The sequence below is a fragment of the Triticum aestivum genome, chromosome 5D, assembly GCF_018294505.1.
Source record: "Triticum aestivum cultivar Chinese Spring chromosome 5D, IWGSC CS RefSeq v2.1, whole genome shotgun sequence".
NCBI classification, from domain to species: domain Eukaryota; kingdom Viridiplantae; phylum Streptophyta; class Magnoliopsida; order Poales; family Poaceae; genus Triticum; species Triticum aestivum.
In genome coordinates, this window is record NC_057808.1 from 167,997,930 (window position 1) to 168,014,989 (window position 17,060).

The following is a 17,060-nucleotide window of genomic DNA, read 5'->3' on the forward strand; positions in this document are numbered from 1 at the left end:
GAAGATGAGGATGGGTAGGGGGCTCCGTTCCGCTCGCCCTCTTATAGATGATTGAAGAAGGCTAACCGACGTCCCTTCAAATTCAGAGCAATGATGGCCCCGCGGTGCGCGCCAGACTTTTGTCAGTCTGGGCAGTTGTCGAGGCGACGTGGGGAAGTTGGGGGATCCGTGTTCGGTCGTGTGCCACCCGTCAAGCTTGGCCCGCAGGCGATTGGGAACCACGTTGCTTCGCCCTCCCCTCGCTGCTTTCACCTTGAACCTAGGCCAAGCACACCTTGGGCCCGGGGGCTATTCTCGGCATGCTGGGATCGGGGGTCCCTAGACATGCCTGCCTGCGGCCTAGCGCGTGGCTCCATCGACGGCCCGGCATGGCCCAGCGCCAAGGACTCGCAAGCAAGACCCTTGCGAGGGGACCCGCCTTGCGAGGAAAATGACACCAAGACCTCCCGCGGAGCAACTTCCTGAGCCTGCCTCCCGAGGAGCGGAGATCTCTATGCAAGCCTCCCGCCTCGCGAGGCACACGATGACGTGAACCATCACGACCAAGGCCAGGCGGGCGCCAGCGGGCGCAGTCCAGACAGTTTCCTCTTTTGTGCTAAGGAGGCAAGGATGTACGCGGTTCCCAAGGGATCGCCCAAGGGTTTCCATTCGAGTGCAACAAGACCAAGAACACGAGCTCGGCAGGATGGATGTCATCGCCGAGCCCACCACTGCGTCACACCCAGAAGCTTTGCAGGCGAAGACCACCTGTCATCAGGATAAGATGTACTCTTGTCCCCTTTCAAATTGGTCATTGAGGAATCCCTTCCCACCTAAGCTATGAGGGAAGAGGACAAAGGACACTACAATTATAGGCTAGTCTCCACCGTAGAGAGAGAGGACCCTGGGCGGAATCTAATCCTTTCATCCCCCTTTAAGCTCTCCCGAGGCAGCTCGCACTTGTACTAGTTCATACTCATCCTCCTCAAGAGGCAATCCACCAGAAAGCAGGAGTAAGATTTTACACTTCATGGTGGCCCAAACCTGGGTAAACTACTGTGTCCACTCTTCCCCCCTCTCGCACGACCTCGACGAGGCCAAGCCATGAGGTGGTAATTGAGGGAGTCCTGGACTAAGGGGTCCTCGGGCGCCTGGCCTGTTATTCATTGGGCTGGACTGATGGGCTGTGAAGATATGAAGGCCGAAGACTATACCCGTGTCCGGATTGGACTTTCCTTGGCGTGGAAGGAAAGCTAGGCGACCAGCTGTGAAGATTCCTTCTTATGTAATCGACTCCATGTAACCCTAGATCTCTCCGGTGTCTATATAAACCCGAGAGCATAGTCCGGAAAGGACATTCATTACCATATACACATAGCCTAGACTTCTAGGGTTTAGCCATTACGATCTCGTGGTAGATCAACTCTTGTAACACTCATATTCATCAAGATCAATCAAGCAGGAAGTAGGGTATTACCTCCATAGAGAGGGCCCGAACCTGGGTAAACATCGTGTCCCCCGTCTCCTGTTACCATCGATCCTAGACGCACAGTTCGGGACCCCCTACCCGCGATCCGCCGGTTTTGACAACGACATTGGTGCTTTCATTGAGAGTTGCACTGTGCCATCGGCAAAGGGCTCGATGGCCCCTTCGATCGTCAGTAATGACATTGTCAAGGGAGAAACCTTTCTCCCCAGACAGATCTTCATGTTCAGCGGCATCGTACTGCGGGCCAACTCGCTTGGCCATCTGGAGTAGATCGACAGCTACGCCCCTGGCCATCAGGTCAGATTCGGAAGCTTGAACTACGTTGCGGACGTCCGTGGAGACTTGATCTTTGACGGACTCGAGACCGCGGCAATCGCTCCCCGCCGCCTCGATGGACATGGCTTAAACCTGTCATTGGGCCGCATCCAGGAGATAGCTCCCGCAACAACTCTGGCCTTAGATCCGGAGCAAACCAAGTCGTCCCAGGATGGGAAGCTCAACCCCATCACGGGGGCTACCGATTCCGCGGTGTTGGAGCCGCACACAGATTCTACTGCGTATGATATACGTATCAGCAGAACCCCGGATTCGTCCCCAGGGACAGGTTTCGAACCCTGCGAGTCTGCAGATGCCGAACTCGATCGGTTATCGATCTTCAAGTTCAGCGCCGCAGACGTATTCCAACACTCGCCCATGGGCGATGTACTAAACTCACTAAAAAACCTATCTCTGGCAGGCGACTCTCCACCGAACAATGTTCGGCTCAAACTTACGGCTGATGATGGAGAATTTTGCTTCCCACCCGCCCCCACTTCATAGCCACTGTCGAAGACCCAACCAACACGCTTGACCTTGCCCCAAAGACATCGACGGTATGGATGACGATGAGGGGAAAGGCTAGAACTCAATACCCGCTAGACGCAAGATTTCCACTTCATGGTACGACGTGTGTATGATAGACACACCCAACGACGCTTTTGACGATGACAAGGAGGACCCAGTTGAGGATAAACCTCCTGGTGCACAGTCCGAACACCGGTGCGCCTTGCGCTGCTCCAAGTCACGACGCTCAAGAGAAAATAACACTAGGACCGGGGAAGACAATACCCCGGACGATGAAGACCCTGTTGAGGTAGGATCCGAACAGGAAGAACAGGAAGGCGGGCAAGACAGCCCTGATGAACAGGCAACATATGGAGACTCAGAGGATAGCAATTATCTCCCATTCTGCGAGGAAGAGGAGATCCTTGATAACGAGGATTTTATCATGCCTAAGGAACCTCTCGAGCAGGAGCGCTTTAAATGCCAGCTCATAGCCACTTCAAGGATCCTAAGAAAGAAGCAGCTGCAGCTTCAAGCGAGCCAAGATTTGCTCAATGATAGATGGACCGAGGTCTTGGCCGCCCAAGAATACGGCCTTATCGGCCCAAACAAGAGCCACCCCAACAGCAGGTGGCACCCTCAATACGATGGTAGGGCGTTGGAGCCCACACCACCATCGAATAAGGCTGTAGGCCGACAACAGCGGTCCTGACAAAATAGTAGCCCAAGCGGAGTATCATACCAATCCATCCGGCCGTCGAAACAAGAACAGAACAGCTCGGGGGAACACTCGCGACATCCAACAGGACCTGGAAGGTAGAACAGGACACACGAAGTCAATACACAAATCGCGGGGACATGCCCCAACCAGTGATGATGGTCACCTATTCGGACACTACAGAGCCGACCATCCTCGGTCCGAACTCCATAAACAGCGTCCGCCGGAGGTGCTTCATAGTGTGGCTCAACAAAGAGGAGCCGCACACCCTCTCTGCTTTACCGACGAGGTAATGGAGCATGAATTTCCAGACAGGTTTAGACCCATTAACATCGAATCATACGATGGAACAACAGATCCCGCGGTATGGATTGAGGATTACCTCCTCCATATCCACATGGCTCGCGGAGATGACCTTCATGCCATTAAATACATAGCTCTCAAGCTTAAAGGGCCAGCTCGGTACTGGCTAAACAGTTTGCCAGAAAATTCTATTGGTAGCTGGGAAGACCTGGAAGACCCCTTTCGAGACAACTTCCAAGGAACTTATGTCCGGCCACTAGATGCCGAGTCATATTGTCCAAAAGCCCGGCGAGTCAGCCAGGGAGCTCTGGACTAGGTTCTTAGTCAGAAAGAACCAAATTGTCGACTGTCCGGATGCAGAGGCCCTCGCAGCCTTCAAACATGGCGTCCGGGATGAGTGGCTAGCGCGTCACCTCGGCCAGGAAGGACCCAAATCCATGACAGCCCTTACCGCTCTGATGACTCGCTTTTGTGCGGGAGAAGACAACTGGCTCGCTCGTAAAAGCAACAACGCCAGCGACCCGGGCACTTCCGAAATTCGAGACGGCAACGGTAAGCCACGATGAACCGAACACAACAGTGACAATAATACTGAAGGATTACGCGACACAGCGGTCAACGCCGGATTTCACAATCCGAAACCCGGTCAACGGAAGAAGCCACTAAAGGCAAACCAGGATGGATCATCCACCCTTGACAGAATATTGGACCAACCTTGTCGGATTCACGGTCATCCTGATAAGCCAGCTAACCATACCAACAGAAACTGTTGGGTCCTGAAGCAGGCAGGCAAGCTCAACGCCGATAGCAAGGGGAGGAGGCCACCAGGCGATAAAGACGATGGAGCGGCCCGCCGGCCGAATATCAGGGGCCAGAAGCAGTTTCCCTCTGAAGTTCGACCACTCCCGGAACGGAAATAGCAGTTCGGCTTCCGCCACCCACCTACCATACCGGCGAGATTCACACCACGCGTACATCACTACGCACTCAAGATACCATGGGCATCGGCGGAAGCACAATATGGACAACCCTGCAAGAATCCACGTAATGTTCTTATCCGTTTTTCTTATTTCTCTGTATCATTTCTTAAGAACAGGTGACCAACACGATAGATCTACAACGGACTCTATCAGAGTTCGGATCCGTACACTCACCAAAGGGGCTACTTCCGTTAAGGATTCCCCTCCCCGAGGACGGGCGGCGCAGACGTGCGACAGGAGGTCCAAAATAACTTTTTGTAGACCACACTCTCTATTCCGAGCATGTACTATGCCCTTTTTTCCTATGTACCCGACCCCGAGCATGTCAAATAGCCGGGCTTGTGGTTTCTTTTTTATTATTATATATATACATAAATTCGTCATTGGTGTATTGCTCCGCTCCCAGTAAACCTCGTCTGAACCAATCTTTCATACTCTTGCAACAATGAGTACGGCCTCAATGGCTGCTTCACAGATGCACCTCGACATACCCTGCCAGGGGCTCGGTATGGGAACGAAAGAGTTGCCAGCAGAAGTCCGAACAGCTCTATAGCGTACTTCGGCGTCGCAAGTTTGGCCTTATATGCATCAGCTCCGAATCATTGTCTTGGGTCAATAGTTGGGTTGCCCAGCTCCTGTGCTTGCTACCCTACGTTCCGCTCTATCGGCTAGGGTAGTAAAGGGAGAACTACTGTGATTGTGCCCTGGTCTAAATCCGACGAGCACCTCAGTAGAGAAAGCCGAAAACTGACTATCATGATGCGGCGCGAGCTGATCAACCACTTGGCGACTTCTTGGAATCCTTAGCGATTCTTCGTGTCACACCACGGATCTTTTTCAGATCAAATATGCAAGGCATTATACGCCGCATACATACTAGGGGCTATGTCGTAGCCCCACCATAAAACTCCTATGGCTAAGTGAAAGTGTTAACGCCTTATAGTCCGATTGCCTGGTTCGCTGCATTATCACCTCCTTTACGGACCAAGACGTTGGATAAAGAGTGATTAAATGCTTTTCCGAATGCCCCCGTACTTCCTATGAGGGGGCAGAAGCTGACGACTGGAAAACTTCCAGATTATATTAAAACGGCCGCACAGGAGGAATTCAGGCTTTGGAGAAAAAACACAAAATAGATCAATTATAAAATAGTCTTTTACAATTCTAATACACCTCACTCGAACATTATGTTCTTCGAGCATTGACCCTCTGTCAGGCGGGCGGCTTCCAGGACGTCTTCAAAATAATGCTCCGGCTCATTACGGTCCTTGCCCTTGGGCGGACTCTTCGCCGCAACATCGACAGCCTTCATCTTCCCCCAGAACGTCTTGACTCGGGCAAAGGCCATCCGTGCACCCTCAATGCATGCTGACCTCTTTGCAGCATCGATACGCGGCACCGCATCAACAAGGCACCGCACCAGGCCAAAATAGCTATTTGGAACAGGCTCACTCGGCCACAACCGGATTATGACGTTTTTCATGGCGTCGCCGGATATCCTATGAAGCTCGGCCCATTGGGACGTCTGTTCATTTAGCAACAGAGGGCGCTTTGATGCGCCAAATTGTGACCAGAAAAGCTTCTCCGTTGCATACCCCTCTTGGGCTTGGTAAAATTGCGCCGCATCAGAAGAACTCTTCGGCAAGTCCAAAAATTCGGCCGGAGAACTCCAGACTTGGTTTAGCTGAGCATAGCCCGGATCGCCAAACTTAGTCTGAAGCAAAAAGGGCTTACCGACTGCTATATCCTTAGCCTGCCGAATCTCTTCACGAGCTGCCCTAGATTCGGACCGAGCTTCACTCGCCTCTCGTATGGCCTTATCGAGTTCAGCCATTTTGGCTTTATTATCCTTCTCAAGGAATTCACAGCGGCTGGCAGCATTCTTCAGTTCAAGCGCCAGTGCGGATATTTTCTCCTCACTTTGGCGCCGAGCTGCTTGTTCGGCTCTTAGGTTAGCCGATGCCTTCTTGGTAGCCGCATCACTACACCGGGCCTGCTCCTTGGCCCGGGCTAGCTCCGCCTGAAGAGCTTCAACGGCGGTAGCACCGTCTGCAACCATACACATTTCATATAAAACCCTTTTCGGCGCCAGGCCTACATTACAAGAACATTGGTGTAAGGAACGCTCAAAATATATACCTTGCGGGTCGTCAAGACGCCTGTTGATCAATGCAATGTCACCTCCTGCAATATCCAGCTTTCGCTGCAGTTCGGCCACTTCCTTTTTTCGGGTAGGCGCAGGAGGGGAGGCAGCCTATATTCCAAGTTAAATCAAGGTTAGTAACTGAGCATATCTTTTTGATCCTCCGATCGCTTCCTTCGGAAGGCAATCCGAGACTCAGGGGCTACTGCATATACAACAGGTGCATTCTGTCAATATTATTCAATTGGCAAAACTACATCACAAACCTCAAAACCTCTTAGAAGGCCTCGTTCAATCCACTTTTCGCGGATAGAACCTTTTCGACCACCGTAATCATCAAGGCACGGTGCTTCTCTGAAATGGATGCTCGCCGCAGCATGTCCGTTAGCATTTCCGACGCTCCGGAGTCTTCGGAAACCGCTGCCGGAGTATGGAATTCCTTTGAAGGAATCTGCTTACTCTCCCCCAGAATCGTCTCCGGCTGTAAACCGGACGGTTCGGGCCATCATTCTTGATTCCTGAACCCTGGATGACAGAGGCACCACCTCAGGTAACGCCTTCTTTGTTTCCTGCGTTGCTTGACGATCGGGAGGAACCCTTCGGGACGATACCTCGGTATCATCCCCCCTGTTGGGCGAAGAGGCCGGAGATGGCGTGTCACTCTCCATCATCTCCGGAAGAAGGTCTCCCGAGGAGGAGGACGATTGAGAAACGCCAGGCGTTAACCTGCGTGGACGTGCATATGTTGGATGATTACTTCACTAATAGGAAAAGAATGAGGTACATTTAAAGTGCCCCAGCCTCACTTACGGTTTGGCCAGAGGTTCGTTCTCGCCAGAAAGCCTTACGGCAGCATCGCTCGCCCGGCCCAAACTGCCCGACGATGGCATTTTTCCTCTCTTGGAAGGCTTCCCCTATTGATCTTGGGAAGCAGCCCTCTTTTTGCCATGGAGAGCTTCCTCCGCACCTTTGCCCTTGGGCAGGAGAGTTTCGGTTTCCCCGAACACAGCGTCTAATTTGTCCTCAGGGCGGGTATCACCTTTGGGTTCCCCGCTCTCGCCCCCTTCTGCAGACACCTGGTACGGTGTGGGAATCAGCATTCTCGTCAGCAGGGCGGTCGCAGAGTCTTCGGGAAGGGGCGCCGGACACCAGATTAACACCGCTTTCTTTATCCAGTCCTGTATAGGGACGGATTGTTCAGTATCCTGTCAAGAGATGCTTGAATGGAAGGTGTTCAGAGTTTGAGTACTTACCGCAGTGTCCGGATGATTGCAGTCAAGGCCGACATCTTCGATGGTGTCCGGCCATTGCTCTCGTTCCCCGAAATATAATTTCCACATTCCTTCGTGCGTGGTGCCGAAGAAATGCTGAAGAGGCTGCCGCCCTTCTGGATTAAACTCCCACATACGGAGAGGCCGCCGCTGACATGGCAGGGTCCGGCGGACTAGCATTACTTGAACGACGTTCAGAAGACCGATGCCCTTCTCGGTAAGGCTTCGGATGCGACCTTGCAGAGTCTGCACTTCGTTGACGGATCCCAGTCCAGTCCCTTATTGATCCATGAAGCAAGCTGAATTTGAGGGCCGGGTCGGAACGCAGGCGTAGCCGCCCACTTGGAGCCCCACAGCTCGTTGATATAAAACCACCCCTGCTACCATAGGTCGGAAGACTTGGCGAAAGATCCTTCAAACCAAATGGCACTGGCAAGCTTGCCTATTGTGACACTGCCGCACTCTGCCTGCTCCTCCTCTGTCACCCGCGGCCTCGCATCAAAGGTCTTGAGCCACAAACCAAAGTGCGGAGGATCCCGGAGGAAGGCCTCACATGTGATAATAAATGTCGAGATGAGGAGAATAGAGTCCGGGGCCAGATCTGAAAGTCTAGACCGTAGTAGAACATGAGCCCCCAGACGAAGGGGTTAAGCGTCAACCCTAACCCATGGAGGAAGTGGGACACAAAAACTACCCTCTCGTCGCATTTGGGGGTAGGAACGTCCTGCCCCTGTGCAGGAAGCCGATGAAGGATTTCCGGGGTCAGATACCTCGCTGCGCGGAGCTTCGCAATATCCTCCTCTGTGACAGAAGAAGCCACCCATCGGCCTTGACGACTGGATCTGGACATGATTAGGGCTGGTGGCGATGGGAACCCTAGGGTTGGAACTTGGGGTGGCTAGGGTTGAGGAAGAAGCAAGCGCAAAGGAAGAAGACAAGTCTGGGACCCTATATAAAGACCCCAATACTAAGCGTATCCACCTGGGTCTCGAAACTCACCTATCTCCAGAGAGTTGTACCCAGGGGACGGTTGGGTCACCCACGCTTGCATTAATGAGAATCCCGTGAATAAGGGAACACGATCTCTGCCTTGGCAAGACGTGCCAGTAAAACCGCGTCCCGAGACGTGGGGCGACGTGCCAGCCAACGGTTGGAAATAGGAACCGCGCGGGCGTGATGCGATGTCATAAACAGTTATGAACAAATTAGACTCGTGGGATATTGTATTTTCTGCAATTATATACACAGGTCCAAACTTTGCCAGTTTGAAGAAAGACTTTCAGTCAGAACAAGTCGGGCGATCCAAAGCTGAATCAGGCTTCCAATCTGCATTGAAAGAACTAGAAAAAATTAAGGAGGACTTTGAATTCGAAAGATCCACATTTGAAATTGAAAAGGCTGCTCTGTTGAAACAAGCCAAGACGATGAAGACAAGCTGAAGCTGGTGACTGAAGAGTTGACTAGCTTAAAATGACATATTTCTTAGATGACCGAAGCCATCTTTGGTAAGTAAAATTTTCAATCAGTAAAAGAACCTGCCTGGCAACTTGAACATTAAATGTAATTCATCTAATGGCTCTCGCATTGAATATATTGCAGGTGCCAGAAGCTCCAACCTTGGGCAGAACATGTTGATGAAGCTTAAAGTTGTATATTCCTTAGTGGAAAAATTATACGCTAGAGGTCTTCGCACCATCATAGCTGCATCAGGCGGAAAAAAACTGCCTCAGTTCATACAGCACATGCTTGATCAACTCTCAATCATGCCTAAGCAAATTGATGAACTGAAGCTGTCAGCTGCTAAAGCCAGAGCAATAACCATGCTAAGCCGGGCGAAGGCTTACTCGTTAGAACTTGACCTTAAAGAAATGGCTGGCGGGTTCCCGCAATATAAAGATGATGGGTATGAATTCACTCCGGCGGATTATGCAGAGTGTATCAAGGAGATGCAAGTGCTAGCATGTCAGCTTGTGCAAAACATTGACCTGAAGAAATATTAGCTGGCTTATAACAGCAATAATGCGTGAATCAAGGTGCATTCTTTTGATGTCTTGGACTTAACTCCGCGAAGGCGTAAGCATGTTTTTGCCTCTGAGATCGACCCTTCTCCTATCATCAATGATGAAGCCATTTTTGAAGCCTTAACTGGTATCAACTGGACCTCGGACAATCTCCAGATGAGAAGCGAAGAAGAGCGGGCACAGGATTACCCCGAGACTTCCGCTACAGGATGCCAGCAAGATGTTAACCCGGAGAGCCACAACCCGAACGACGCAGGAGTCGCTTACAGGAGTAGATTCATTCATGTGAAAAAACTTTGCTGAAATTTGGGCTCAGCGGAAGCCTTGTAATAGGCTTAATAAACACTTTATGCTCTGATGTGCCTCCGTACACCGTTTTTTAACTTATGATCCAACAAGTATACTAACAATCTGTCTTGGATGTTTGATTTGATTTGGTATGCATCTTTTCTTTGCACCATCCTTTGAATAAGGCTATCTATCTGTTATAGAGAAGCATAAACTTTATAGGTTTACAACAATAACCCAACAATTCTCAAGTTCACGACTTATAGTCGTAATACTTAATTACATAGAAGCAATGGAGGGTTAATAACCAGATGACTCATGGTCATGAAAAACAGAAAAAACCATCATAAACAACCCGGAGATCTTTTGACCCGGATATGCATAATCGTAATATGCGACTAAAGACAAACCACTTTAAGGTGATAGCATGGTGGCTCATGGCCAATCTAAGCTCAATACTGATCAAAGCTCACCCGGAGTTCTTCTGACCCAGAGACTTATAGTCATTGCATAAATATGATCAAGAACAAAAAAATCGTGCAAAGACAGAAATATAGAATACATATATATATATATATCAAAGTAATTATAAGTCGGCTTTCGAGGCTCGACAAAAAAGACCGGCTTTCGAGGCTCGAGTCTTGCTTGAATGAAGCTTGGCATGATAGCCTAGGTTTATCCTTGCTTTCGGTAGGCCGTATCTCACATGACTTAAGCCACCGTTTTAACTATGACAAGTTCAGGGTCATAAAGATTGACTTGTCAAGAGTACACCCACTACAAAAAAAAGACACTTCCGTGATGATACGTGTTTGTCACAGTAGGTCACGTTTTCTGTCATGCATGTACATCCATGACAAATTTATGACAGAATCAAGATAGTCATACCTGTGCTGTCGTAGAAGTGTTCCATGACATTACCAAAATTATCATCACGGAAGTGTCCAGTTCCATGACGATAAATCGCGCGTCATAGAAGTGCTTTCGTCAAGGGTGACTGACACGTGGCATCCACCGTAACGGGACGCTGTTAAGCTATCGGGTCCGGTTTTGGATCCGATAACCCGTTAACAGCCCGGACCAATGGGAATTTTCCACGTGTAAAATTCTCATTGGCCAGAGGAAACACGTGTCGGCTCAACGTTCGGATAGATGTCATCCACTCATTGGACAGGAGGCGCCTATGTACGTCGACACGTGGCACGGCCCAACAGAGGCCCATTCTGGTAAAAAAGGCTGGCCCGTTTGACTTGGTCAAAAGGTAACGGGCCGGCCAACGGTAAGCCTGTTGACGGCCTGTTCGTATATAGCCCATTTATGGCCCGCTTACTACCGGCCCGTTACGGCCTATCGGAATTAAGCCCAGTAGCTTCATCTAGGCCGTCCAATATGATTCCAGCCCATTGTAACTTCCGGCCCATGTATGGCCCATTATGTCTTTCGGCCCATATGAGGCCCTTAGTAACTCTTGGCCCATTAAAGGCCCGGGATGAAACTGGCTCATAATGAAAAGTGTATCGCTTTATACCCATTAACAGCCCATTATTCCGTCGGCCGTTTCCAGCCCGTGTTAACTTTCGACCTTCTAAGGGCCCATTTATTCTTGGGCTCATTTCTAGAATTCGGTTAGATACGGTCCGTTAGTGGCCTGTTCCGTTTGTGGGCCAAATACAGCCCGTGGTTACATTCGGCCCGTTTGTGCCCCGTTAACCCATTGGGATGTTTTCATAGCGTTATCAAATACGGCCTTTTAACGGCCCGTTATGGTCCACGAATAGTACGTCCCATGTTTGGCGAAATGATTATACGGCCCATAGAAGGCTAATGGATCCTACGGCCCGTAGAAGGCCCATGGATCATACGGCCGTAGAAGGCCCATAGATCATACTGCCCGTAGAAGGCCCATGGATCATACGGCCCGTAGAAAGTCCATGGATCCTATGGCCCGTAAAAGGCCCATGGATCCTACGGCACGTAGAAGGCCCACGGATCCTACGGCCTGTAGGAGGCCCATGGTTACAACAGTCCGTGTGTTGCCATGATTATTGTGGCCTAGTTACCAAAACTAGGTTATTGTGGCCACTAAAAAAACGCAGAAACGGAATTGCAGTGACTACAGGCAAACAACTAAACAAGACAATAAGGAAATAAATAAGCAAGGAACTAACACTAGCCTATTACAGCTATTGCACATATTACATCCACTGGGCATCAAAGTACGCCACCAGTGCAAATATAGGGAACAAAGCAGCATATTACATATACTGGCCATCAAAATTGGCCACCAGTGCAAATAAACGCTGCAGCAAAACAAGTCCATAACTGAAACAACTTCAAAAGAGCACAAGAAACGCTATCCTGGTTATCCACCATGCTGGCAATAAGCTTATCAAGCTTATTAGCTTTGTCCTGTTTGGCGCTAAAATCCTCCAACGCTTGCTGTTGCAACAGAAAGTATGCATCTGAATGCACCAGGGACTTCCGCAGTCCTTCCGCTTCTTGTCGCAGCACAGGTGATCGATGTCTTTCAGCTTGTAGTAGAGACTCAAGAAACTGAACTGATTCATGATATGTCTCTGTCGTATCTATAATTTTTTATTGTTCCATGCCAATATTCTACAACTTCTACATACTTTTGGCAACTTTTTATACTATTTTTGGGACTAACATACTGATCCAGTGCCCAGTGACAGTTCCTGTTTGTTGCATGTTTTTTGTTTCGCAGAAAATCCATATCAAACGAGTCCAAATGGGATAAAAACTGACGGAGATGGTTTTTGGAATATATGTGATTTTTTAGAAGAAGAATCAATGCGATACGATGCCCGAGGGGGCCACGAGGCAGGGGGCGCGCCCCAGGGGGTCAGGCGCGCCCTGGGCCCTCGTGGCTACCCCGTAAGGCGGTTGGTGCCCTTCTTTCGCCGCAAGAAAGCTAATATCCGGGTAGAGATCACGCCCAAAATTCAGCCCAATCGGAGTTACGGATCTCCGGTTATAAAATAAACGGTGAAAGGCCAGATCTGGGAACGCAGAAACAGAGAGAGATAAAGAGACAGATCCAATCTCGGAGGGGCTCTCGCCCCTCCCACTCCATGGAGACCATGGACCAGAGGGGAAACCCTTCTCCCATCTAGGGAGAAGGTCAAGGAAGAAGAAGAAGGAGGGGGGCTCTCTCCCCCTCGCTTCCGATGGCGCCGGAACGCCGCCGGAGCCATCATCATCACCACAATCTACACCAACAACTTCACCGCCCTCATCACCAACTCTTCCCCCCTCTATGAAGCGGTGTAACCCCTCTTTTACCCGTTGTAATCGCTACTTAAACATGGTGCTCAACGCTATATATTATTTCCCAATGATGTATGGCTATCCTATGATGTTTGAGTAGATATGTTTTGTCCTATGGGTTAATTGATGATCATGATTGGTTTGAGTTGCATGTTTTATTATTAGTGCTGTCCTATGGTGCTCTCCGTGTCGCGCAAGCGTGAGGGATTCCCATTGTAGGGTGTTGCAATACGTTCATGATTCGCTTATAGTGGGTTGCGTGAGTGACTGAAACACAAACCCGAGTAAGGGGGTTGTTGCGTATGGGATAAAGAGGACTTGATGCTTTAATGCTATGGTTGGGTTTTACCTTAATGATCTTTAGTAGTTGCGGATGCTTGCTAGAGTTCCAATCATAAGTTCATATGATCCAAGAAGAGAAAGTATGTTTGCTTATGCCTCTCCCTCAAATAAAATTGCAATAATGATTACCGGTCTAGTTATCGACTGCCTAGGGACAAATAACTTTCTCGTGACAAAAAGCTCTCTGCTAAAACTAACTTAGTTGTGTCTTTATCTAAACGGCCCCTACTTTTTATTTACACGCTCTTTTTTATCTTGCAAACTTATCCAACAACACCTACAAAGTACTTCTAGTTTCATACTTGATCTAGGTAAAGCGAACGTCAACCGTGCGTAGAGTTGTATCGGTGGTCGATAGAACTTGAGGGAATATTTGTTCTACCTTTAGCTCCTTGTTGGGTTCGACACTCTTACTTATGGAAAGAGGCTACAATTGATCCCCTATACTTGTGGGTTATCAAGACCTTTTTCTGGCACCATTGCCGGGGAGTCATAGCATGGGGTGAATATTCTCGTGCGTGCTTCTTTGCTTTATCACTAAGTAATTTTCATTTGCTGTTCTAAGTTGTTCTCTATCTTTAGTTATGGATATGGAACACGAAATACCAAAAAAAATAGGTTTACTTGCTACTCATGGAGATGGGAACCTCCTAAAACCCTCGATGCTCATTATGTGAAAGATATTATGTACTACTTTGATAATCCTGAGAAAACCCCATTCAATTATGTTATGGGAGACACGTTGGATCAACGTGAATACTTTAGGGATTATCGCTTGACTCAAAAAGGGAAACTATTATGGGATCAAATTCATATATTGAAGTGGTATGCTCGGGAACTATGCTTGAGATATGATTATACTTGTTGCTCTAGGACGAAGGCTCCACACCTTCCCTTTTCATGCAAATTTAATGATGATGAAACCTTGGCTTCTTATGCTAATGGTATATATGATTAGTATGATGTGGAACAAATAGAAGAATTCGTTGCTTTTATGGGTGCTTATGAAATTGAATCTTTGTTTTGAAGAGTTTGAAGATTTTGATGATTCAATTTATAGTCCCGAAAATTTAGCTATACTTAAATATTGCTATGAGAATTATGAATTCAATTCTGATATTGATGATTTTATTGAGAAAGTCTCCGCTGTCCAAGAAGAGAATAATATTTTGCAGGAATCTATGGATGAAGAAATTGATGAAACTGTGAGCTCATTGTATGAAAAAGATGATGAGGAGAGCAAAGAACAAAAGGAGGAAGAACGGATTAGCTACCCGTGCTCACCTTCTAATGAGAGTAACTCTTCAACTCATACATTGTTTAATTTCCCTTCGTGCTTACCGAAGGATGATTGCTATGATGACTGTTATGATCCTGTTGATTCTTTTGAAATATTCCTTTTTGATGATGCTTGCTATGCTTGTGGCCACGATGCCAATATGAATGATGCTTATGGAGATGAACTTGCTATTGTTCCTTATGTTAAACATGAAATTGTTGCTATTGCACCCACGCATGATAGTCCTATTATCTTTTTGAATTCTCCCGACTACACTATATTGGAGAAGTTTGCCCTTATTAAGGATTATATTGATGGGTTGCATTTTACTACTACACATGATGATTTTGATAGATATAATATGCATGTGCTTGCTGCTCCTACTTGCAATTATTATGAGAGAGGAACTACATCTCCGCCTCTCCATGTTTCCAATATGATAAAATTGCAAGAAACTGTTTATACTATGCATTGGCCTTTACTTGATGTGCATGCATTGTTCTTTTATGACATGCCGATGCATAGGAAGAGAGTTAGACTTAGTTGTTGCATGATATATGTTACTTTGTGCTCACTACTAAATCACAAATCATTGTTAATTAAAATTGGCTTTGATATACCTTGGGATCCGGGTGGATCCATTACTTGAGCACTATATGCCTAGCCTAATGGCTTTAAAGTAAGCGCTGCCAGGGAGACAACCCGGAAGTTTTAGAGAGTCGTTTATTTCTGTTGTGTGCTTTTATAAAGTTTAAAAACAAAAAATAATGTCCCAAGATTTGCCTTTAGGATGTTTACATTGCTTGTTGGTTTTGTGCGGTGGAAAACAGAAACTTTGGCTGTAGTGCGCGATTTTACATTTTTTTACTAGAACGTCGAACGGTTCTGAAACTTTTTGCAATGTCTTTCTATACAAATTTTTTATTTTTCCTAATTTTTTCAGAATTTTTGGAGTACCAGAAGAATGGTGAATGTTCAGATTACTACAGACTGTCCTGTTTAAGACAGATTCTGTTTCTGATGCATAGTTTACTTGTTTTGATGAAACTATCCATTTCTATCAGTAGATTAAGCCATGGAAAAGTTTTATTACAGTAGCTAAAATGCAAAAACAAAATATGAATTGGTTTTCCACTGTCGGTGGAAACGACACCTATGGGGTCACTGGGATCCCTTCTACGGTTGGCGGGCGCGAGGTTGTGCAAAGAGCGGGTCTGACAGGAAGCACACGGATCGCTTACCCAGGTTCGGGCCGCAAAGATGCGTAATACCATAGTCCTGCTTTGGTGGCTGTATTTGAGTGTTCTTGAGCTAGCTACATGGTGCAACTTGCCCAAGAGAGTCGAATCCCTCTCCTGGTCGCCTCAGGCCTCCTTCTACAGGCAAAAGGGGTTGCCACAGTGGCACACAGGAGGTGGAAAGGTCTACAGTCGATAAGCCTATCCTCTGGGACCGTCGGACAAACGCATTTAATGCACTGCCGACATGCCCCCCATGCTTTATCGGGGACAGCAAGGAAGCACGTCCCAGCTGTCGCCGCCTCGCCTGGCCTCGACAAGCGTCCGAGCTGATGAGGCATCATGGTGCCACGTTGGCTGGCTGCTGGGCTGGCGTGGTGGTGTAGCCTTCACGAAGACCTGCATGCCACCACGCAGGTGCTTGCTGAGTTGGTTGTGGAGGCCGCTCATCGCCACGCAGGTGCCTGCTCAGCTGGCCGAGCTGGGAGCTGCATGGATGGCGGTAGAGCCTTGGCAGACGCGGGCCTGACTGTGGCCCCGCTGATGTCGGCCGGCAAGGGTCTTGCCGTGGCATTGCAGTCGTTTCTTGCAAGGGTCTTGCCAGGGGTCTTGTGGATTTCCTCGGCTAGGATCCCGCCGAGGGTCGCCGTCTTCTGGTCCTCATATGATCTCACATGTTTATGATCTTGACGAAGATCTGCATCCCACCACAGAGGCGCCTCCCGAGCCTTGGTTCCAATGTAGTTGATGATGTTGGAACCCGTGGGCTCAAGGGTGGCTTGCTCCGCTGGCATTGGGCAAGTTGCCCCGGCAAGGCTCTTGCCGGGGCTGCAGAGGCTGCCTCGGCAAGGATCTTGCCGAGGGAGTCCACCTCGCCCCTTGCTCTCTTGTGTTTCTTG